The sequence below is a fragment of the Stenella coeruleoalba genome (genome assembly GCF_951394435.1).
Source record: "Stenella coeruleoalba genome assembly, chromosome: 17".
In the NCBI taxonomy this organism is placed as follows: Eukaryota; Metazoa; Chordata; class Mammalia; order Artiodactyla; family Delphinidae; genus Stenella; species Stenella coeruleoalba.
In genome coordinates, this window is record NC_137163.1 from 73,307,047 (window position 1) to 73,314,446 (window position 7,400).

Below are 7,400 nucleotides of genomic sequence, written 5' to 3' on the forward strand. Positions count from 1 at the left end.
CACAGGGGAATTCTGTGTGATGCCAGAGGCAAAGTGGGGAGTTTCGCTGCCACGAGTCAAGGCGCGCCTGGAGCTCCCAGTAGACAGAAGAAGCAAAAAAGGATCCGCCTTCAGAGAAGTCAGAGGGAGCACGGCCCTGCCAACAACTTGATTTCAGACTTCTGGCCTCCAGAACTGTGAGAGAATAAATTTCTGTTACTTAAAAAAAAAAAAAAGAATTTCTAGATTTTTCCTGAAAAAAGTCAGTCTTACAATGGAATGTAGAGATTCAGCAGGCCCTTCGGGAAATACGGTAGACTGAGTGGTTGCCATATTGGTAGAATTTTTAGGGGTCAGGTGATCCGGGCTGTGTCAGGACATCTCCTCCAAAGCACTGCATCTTACCCTGTCTTTCACGAAGAAGGGATCACAATGCCTGTGTGGCCTCTTTGGACTGTAGAAGCAGCAGGTTCCACGGCTGGAAATACTGCTCCAGCTCCCATGCTAAGTGGACCAAAAGGCTACTTACGAGCTCTGAATGGGACCGAGTAGGAAAGGTCCCTGCAGCAGGTGTGGGATGTATCAGCAGCGGGGCAGAAGGTGTGTGGAGCACGTGGAAGGCCCCAGTGGGAGAATCACTAAGCAGGCCCCCAGCCTCCGCTGTGCTCAAGCCATTTCAGAGCAGCATGGAATTACACACTTTTGAAAAGCATCTCCTGCTGTGTTACTGGGCTTTGGAGCACCCCGTGACCATGCAGCTGGATCTGTCCATCATGAGCAGGGCAGACCTAGTCAATCATAAAGTCAGGCTGGCCCAGCAACAATCCAACGTGAGATGAAACGGAGAGTCCAGGATTGAGGTCCAGCAGCTCTAGTGGGCAAAGCAGACGGCGTGAACAGCAGTGCACACCCCAGTGCGCCATGTCTGTTGTTCCTTCCCCCAGTGGCTTAGCCCCATAGCCATACAGAGCTTCCCACTGGAGGGAGAAAAAACCCATGCTTGCTTGTAGAGAGTGAGCTCGTTAGGTGGGTGCAAACTGCAAACGGACCACCACCATGTTGCAGGCTCCCTGCGAGGCGGCCTTGCTAGAGTGTGGTGAGAGAAAATTCTTCCAGTGGGCAGTGCACCTGGTCACCCACTTTAAAATGAAAGAGAAGTGGCCCAGCGTTAGAAATCAAGAGAATCCTGGGAAATAGTGAATGGCCTGGCCAACTGGGCAGGGGTTTAGAAGGAAAAAGATTGGAAGACCACGGCTATGTGTGGATGGACACATGGAGGGGACCTGACGACCTTTGTGTCACATGTTAACACGAGACAGGGTAGCCTCAGAAGAGACACTAAACAATGGAGCAGACAGAACGCCCCAGCCTCATTGGTAACCACCCTAGTGCTGGCGTGAGGAGCCCCTGAATGCAGGGGCCGTGGTGACTATGCAAGGGCCCAACAGCACGGACCTACACCCACCAAGACCCGTCTGGCTGTGGCTGCCATAGAAAGTCTAAACTGCCAGCTTGGAGAAGAAGTATGAGAGCTTCTGTCTTCTCCAGAGCCCTGCCCTGGATCACTTCCGTCCTATCCCAAAGGGGCTTCGGATTCACCCTCAGAATAGCTTCTTGAAAAATCCGAGAGATTGTTCACTTTGGAAACACTACCATCATACTTAGAATTCTTAAAACTTTTCACCTGCTGAACTGCTAAACTGGACAGATCCAGTTTTCTTATTTTTAGTTTTTCTTTTCCTTTGTAGATTATTACAGGATATTGACTACAGTTCCCTGTGCTATACAATAGGACCGTGCTGTTTATCCATTCTATATACAATAGTTTGCATCTGCTAATCCCAAACTCCCAATCCATCCCTCCCCCACTTACCCCTCCCCCTTGGCAACCACAAGTCTGTTCTCTATGTCTGTGAGTCTGTTTCTGTAAGATCTAGTTTTAGTCCTAGTAGAAATAAGATTTGACTTAAAATTCTTCACGTTGTCTTTAGACAGTTAATAAACTGACATTTATTGAAGAAGTCAGTTTTAATAGCACTAAAATAGCATCACAGAACTCTCATGTTGGGAGAGGTGGAGGCCTCATGCAAAGGCCATGGGTGAGAAGTTGATTTTCTTTAAAACTCCACTTCCCCCATCTTTTAAATCAAATGTGTCTCAATTTCTGTAGGAAAACTCAAAAGCATTAATATTACCTTTCATCAGTTCACAGTATCTCATAATAACGGGTGAAAATCTCATAGAATGTACTTTAAAACACCAATTGTGTTTGAGAGAAAAAAACCAAAGTGATCTTTCACAGAAGCCACTGGTCATATAAAAGACCAATTCCATAGCTCGGAAAACATAAGAACATTCATTTGTAATGTTTGTAATCCGTCAAGATGTGAATACACAAAAGTCTAGCTTTTGAGAAATCCATTCTTGGCAGGAGAGCAATTTCCACTGGCAGAAGTAATCCTTGAATCAGTTAATGAATTATCTGGAATTTCAACATCCAGATAAAGCCTGCTTGTTTGGGATAAACCTGCTTTGTGGCTCCAAATTTGTAAAACTTTGCCCCGCCCTGTATTTTGAACTTTATCAAAGTGACTGGTAAAAAAAAAAAAAAAAGTCTCTATAGGATTTTGCCCTAGAAGGACAGCATCATACAATGATCTCTGGAGGTGTGGTGTCACTACAGCACAGGACAAAAGCTTCTCTGGTTTTCAGTGATAGAAATGATCACGGTGTATACTGTAAGCTGACGGCAGAAGAGGCGTCTACATTCCTTCACCGCAGGCAACTAGGCAGAAGAGCCGAACTCTCTGAATGCCTGATGAATAATCCAATGGCACATGGAACTTGAAAGAGAACAGGAATTGCCTCAGGCATCTTTCCAAAGACTGTGCCTTTGGGAGGCCTCTGCTTTTAGAGATTTTGGTAGCAAAATAATCAGTGTTTCTTGTATTGAATTAATAGCTTAAAATTGAATGAAGTCATATTAGGAACTTACACCTTTGTTTTAGGGAAGACTTAGCTTTGCACTTCCTGGGGTTCCGACACCCTTCTGAAAATCTTGTACACCTGCCTCGCCAGTTCTACTTCTCAGCAAGCGTTTGGCTCTCTCACTGTGCTGTGTGCTGTGCCCTGAATTCTCTCCAGTCCTAATGCCCCCAAGTCTCTGCTCTGTTGGAAATCCTCCCCTGCCACCCCTGCCTCCTGGTATCCTATCCATTCTTGAAGATCTAGTTCAAATATCTCTTCCTTGAAGAAACCTCTCATCTGTACAACAGGGATCAGTCTCTCCGTGGTAAGATCGCTCACAGAATTCTCACATTCAGTCGTGTTAATGAAACTGAGCAGGACCCTGTGGGGCTCCTGGGCGTGGAAGCCTTTCAAACAGTTGCTAATCAGGGAAGGGAGGGGATGCAGAGATGAGAGAGGAGCAGTAAAGAAACAACAGTGCCACCTTGGGGCAGGGTCCCAGCCCCCCCCATAAGGGAAACACATAACAATATCTTTAAGCTCTTCTGCAGAACTAAAACCCCTGAACCAATGCAAGATGCTAACTACTTGATGAAGTATTCTTCAGAGATCAGGAGACCACCCGGGGCCAGATTAAAGGAATGCGCGGGGGGTGGGGTGGGGTGGGGGGTTGGGGGCCTGCCCTGCACACACCCTGCACCTTATCAGCAACCCCGCCCTTGAACCATCGCTATAAAACTCACCAAATCCTCTCAGGTTGGGACACATAGTTTCTGGAGGGCACAAGTCCACTGTGTCTCCCTTTGCCTGGCAGAGCAATAAAGCTATTCTTTTCTACTTCACCCAGAACTCTGTCTCTGAGATTCGATTCAGCACCGGCGCACAGAGGCCGAGATTTCGGCATAGGGTTTCGGCTAATGCAAAACCTATTTAGTACAAGTGTATCTCCTTCTCCGAAACACAAGCTGAGATGGGGACTTGCCTCCCTTTTCCTCCCCTCCCCTGCTTTGCACACAGCCTGTGCAGGCGTCTACTTCCTGCATGTCAACACTTAACACAGACTCCTGCCACTGAGGTCTGAACTGTCTGCCTCCCACCCACCCCACCCTTCAGCAAGATTGTAAGCTTCAGGAGGGTGGTTGTTCTGGAAGTATCTTGGGAGTCATTGTACCCAGTGTTCAAATCACGTGAAGAGCGCGTGACCCACAGAAGACGTTTAGTATATATTTGTCGCTGCTTTATCCCTCTGCACTTGCTTCCATAGTGTGATAAAATTAGTAATGATTTTTTCATTTGGGTCAAACTGCATTAATTAATAAGCCTTCCCAATCTGTCAAGTGCTTTTGGAAATGAAATAATATTATCGTCGTCTAAGCCCAGTTCGCTTCCTCTAAAGCAGAGGCCAGGCACCATTATTAATGACTTGAATGCTTTGGAAGATTACCAGATTGTTTATACAGTCGAGAGTGAACTTCTGCAGGCACTTGGCCTCTCTTAAATCAGCAAAAGCCACAATGTTGGATCCAAAGGAAGGTACACAAATGAACACAGGGTACATTTCCAGTGTGGTAACTTTTCCTTTAACAAAAGGATCTCTGGAAGCAACCTGTAACCCTATGTGTATTCCTGTGACTTCTCAACAGGTAACACTAAGGAATTGTAGCAAACTGGAAACTATCATGTACTACACTAAGTACGTTAGAAATACGTACGATTTATACCTGTGGTTTTCTAATTTTGTAATGTGTAATACAACTGTGAGGATTTGGTACAAGAGTTGGCAAAATGTTTTCGTCTAAACACTGTTACATTAACTAACTGGCTGTTCTGCAGGGGAAAATGTAACTTAGGAAAACTTCAGCTGAATGGCGTGAATGTGCGGAGTTCCAACTCCTTGACCGCAGTGAAACCCTATTACCCAAGTTTAGAAACTGTTTACATAAAATAACACTGAATCTTAGAACTTCTCAGATATGCAAACCCAAGATTAAATAACAACACGAATGACGCAAACCAGGGAAAAGGCTGTTACCCTTCTCTAAAATAGGTCTTTTCATGGAAATAAAATAGGTGATACATATTTTTTTCTGAGTTAAAATTTGGTTCATTTTCATTTAGGGTTGCTATTTGTTCACCATTCTCCCAGCTGCATAACATCTTTGGAATGTTCTTAGAAACCAAAGATCCAGACTCCTTCACTCTAGTGAAAAGAAAATACAAATGCAGAGTGGAGATTTTATGCCCAAGCCCGTATTTTGAATTCTGCAGGGGGCGTCCCACAGACGCTACTTCCACTTCTTTCATAATCACTTCTGACATTTTCCAAGAGAAGAACAATGAAGTTGAAATGCGGTGAAAGCTGATTGTGTGAATTTATTTGGTTTTACGTACTTGGAATTAGGGCCATTTGGGGAAAATTTACTCTGCACTATCACTGAGGATGAGAAAACACCCTCCTCACCGGCCTGCACAGGCTTTTCTACTTTCATATCTATGTCTGGGTCCGTTTTTGCAAACCTTCCCCCTTTTCAACTTTGGAGCCATGATAACTATTTTGGCTCTGATCTTTAAATAATTTTGTGTCTATTAAAAATGCTCAAATACATCATAACTTGATAAATGTCTTCCTTATGATAGTTGTAGAATAGCAGTTAGGTGTGGGTTCTGGAGTCCAACTTCATAGATCTAAAACCTGAGCCCATTGTTTCCCGGTAGTTGCTGAGCCTCTCCAAGCTTCCGGGCACCATCTCTAAGATGGAGACGACGGCTGAACCTCTGTCTCAGGGTTGTTATGAGAATAAATGAGATAACGTTTGTATACAGCTTAGCAGCGTCTGCTAGACAGTGAGTGCTCAAAAAATGGTAGCTATTGTTTATATGTGGGTTACCATTACTGTGCGATCTTCTCATTTTTCAAATTCTATTGGGAATATCCTCTTATTTGGCCCTTCATTAGAATCATAACTGGGTCATCCTAAGTTATCTCTGCCAGAGAGGTGCTTCAGGCCTCACCTTACCGAGCACTGATACTAATTCATTTCTTTTTAATTTATCAAGGGACTTCCATCAGCTACTAATTTAGCAGAGCCCAGAGTCTCCCTGTGTGTCCTTGAGCTGAGATGCAGAAGATCAAGTATGTAAGTGAGGAACAGATATGAACTGCTTAGCCTGCCAGCTGTTCACCTTCTTGTTTTTCAAAGCGGCTCTTAGCAGCAAGCAGGACACAAGAGGAAGGTTGTTTTAAGTTGGAACTTGATTTAATGTGTTCTGGACACAAAATTTTCACTTTCAGCCCCGTCAAGCCTGAAATACATGAACTACAACCTGCAGTGTATTCAGTGCACTGTAAGTGGCCTAGACGTCAAAGGGAATCAGGCATTAGGGGAAATCTGATCCTGTTGAGAAGTGGCTCCTTCAGGCTGGCTTAAGACGGATGTGCTTGGGCTTCCCTGCTGGCGCAGTGGTTAAGAATCTGCCTGCCAATGCATGGGAAACGGGTTCGAGCCCTGGTCCGGGAAGATCCCACATGCCGCGGAGCAACTAAGCCCGTGCTCCACAACTACTGAGCCTGCGCCCTACAGCCTGCGCGCCACAACTATTGAGCCCATGCGCCACAACTACTGAAGCCCGAGCGCCTAGAGCCCATGCCCCGCAACAAGAGGAGCCACCGCAATGAGAAGCCCGTGCGCAGCAACGAAGATCCAATGCAGCAAAAAATAAATATAAGTAAAATAAATTAAAAAAAAAAAAAAGATGGGTGTGCTTGACTTGGTTCCTGACTTGGGAAGCAGGGACAGGGAAGTTAACAGTGGCCCCTCTGGAGCAGGGACAGAAAAGGCTTTCCAGATTCCTTTCTCTTAACGTCTGACTTTAGGCAGACTGAAGTGGCCGTAGCTGAGGCCACAGGTCCATTGGCTCCACGCACAGAAGGGACAATTGCGGTGTGGGAACACGACACTCAGCTCTGTCAGTGCTCAGACCTGCAGGGTCCAGGGCCTGTTTGCTGAGAGCGGAAAGAAAAAGGCTACTTCCAGTTTATATGGGGTGGAAATTGTTGCTCTGCCTTGTTTAGCTCTGTTGCAACTTGTTGACTTTTATTCTAGTTAAGACTCATCAAGGGGTAAAAATCTATAGAACCTGAAAGGATATTTATAACAGAAAGTAATCTAAGGATTATTTTTCTTTTTCTCCACTCTGTCTTTATTCAGAAAAAAATTTACATGCAATGTGCTTAAGTTGAAACAGATTTTTACAGTTCAAATCATAATTCTGATACTAAATAGTTGTTTTACTTTGGTCCCTTAATATTTCTGGATGTCTGCTTCCTCAGATAAAAAAATGAGGGGCTTGGAATAGATGAGCTATAAAGACACTGTCAGATTTAAAAACTTTATGGTTCTTCCAGAGGCTTAATTTATAAAAAAATATACACTCCCGTATCCCAGTCAATCCCA

The 7,400-nt window shown here is 44.8% G+C and overlaps 1 long non-coding RNA gene across 1 annotated transcript in view; it reads left to right on the forward strand.

The window, feature by feature from the left end:
- LOC307175885 overlaps positions 1–6,985 on the forward strand; it is a 97,369-nt gene extending 90,384 nt beyond the window's left edge. The window contains exon 5 of the long non-coding RNA XR_013824526.1: positions 6,004–6,985. This is a non-coding gene — a long non-coding RNA (uncharacterized lncRNA). The remainder of the gene's footprint in view (positions 1–6,003) is intronic.
- The last annotated feature ends 415 nt before the right edge of the window (positions 6,986–7,400 follow it).